General features: G+C 63.5%; 1 pseudogene; it reads left to right on the top strand.

The window, feature by feature from the left end:
- LOC104494224 overlaps positions 1-211 on the top strand; it is a 1,016-nt pseudogene extending 805 nt beyond the window's left edge.
- The last annotated feature ends 364 nt before the right edge of the window (positions 212-575 follow it).

Genomic DNA, 575 nt, shown 5'->3' with positions numbered 1-575 from the left:
TGGCCGGATGTGCCTTCTGGAAGATGAAACAAGGTAAAGCTGCAGAACCAGTGAGGCAGAGGCGGAAGTCAGAGCCTGGGTGTCTGGGAGGGGCTGTGGGTAGGAGACGCTGCGCTCTGGGGAGTCCCCGAGCCTGGCGGCAAAGTACAATGGGTGCTGATGCCTCTTTCTCTCTGTAGAGGAGAAGACACTGGGCTACAACGGCTGCTGACATGTCCCTATCCCCGTGCTCCCTCTGCCCTCCTCTGTAAAGCCCCGTACGGAGTAGGGACATATCGTAGAGGCCACGTCTCCCCTCCGGCACTCGCAGCCCATCCTCCTCTCCCAGTGGCTTCACTGCAACCGTGGCTCCCGGGCCAGCTCCTGGAACAAGCCCTGAGCCCATAGCGAGCCCAGGGCTGGTGGCTCACGGCTGTTCCTCTGCCTCAGGCTCGGACAGGGGGTCTGGCAGCTCTGCACCAGGTAGGGTGGGACCAGGGGGTGGACAGGGAGGCCCCAGCTCTCGGTGCTGCACTGTGGGCCCTGCAGCTGGTGCAACACCAGGCTGCAAGAGGGGGAAACAAGACCCCCAGCCC

Source organism: Buceros rhinoceros, unplaced genomic scaffold (assembly GCF_000710305.1).
Source record: "Buceros rhinoceros silvestris isolate BGI_N320 unplaced genomic scaffold, ASM71030v1 scaffold535, whole genome shotgun sequence".
Taxonomy (NCBI): Eukaryota; Metazoa; Chordata; class Aves; order Bucerotiformes; family Bucerotidae; genus Buceros; species Buceros rhinoceros.
Note: the sequence above shows the minus strand (reverse complement) of the source record. Positions and strands in the feature narration are given on the sequence as shown.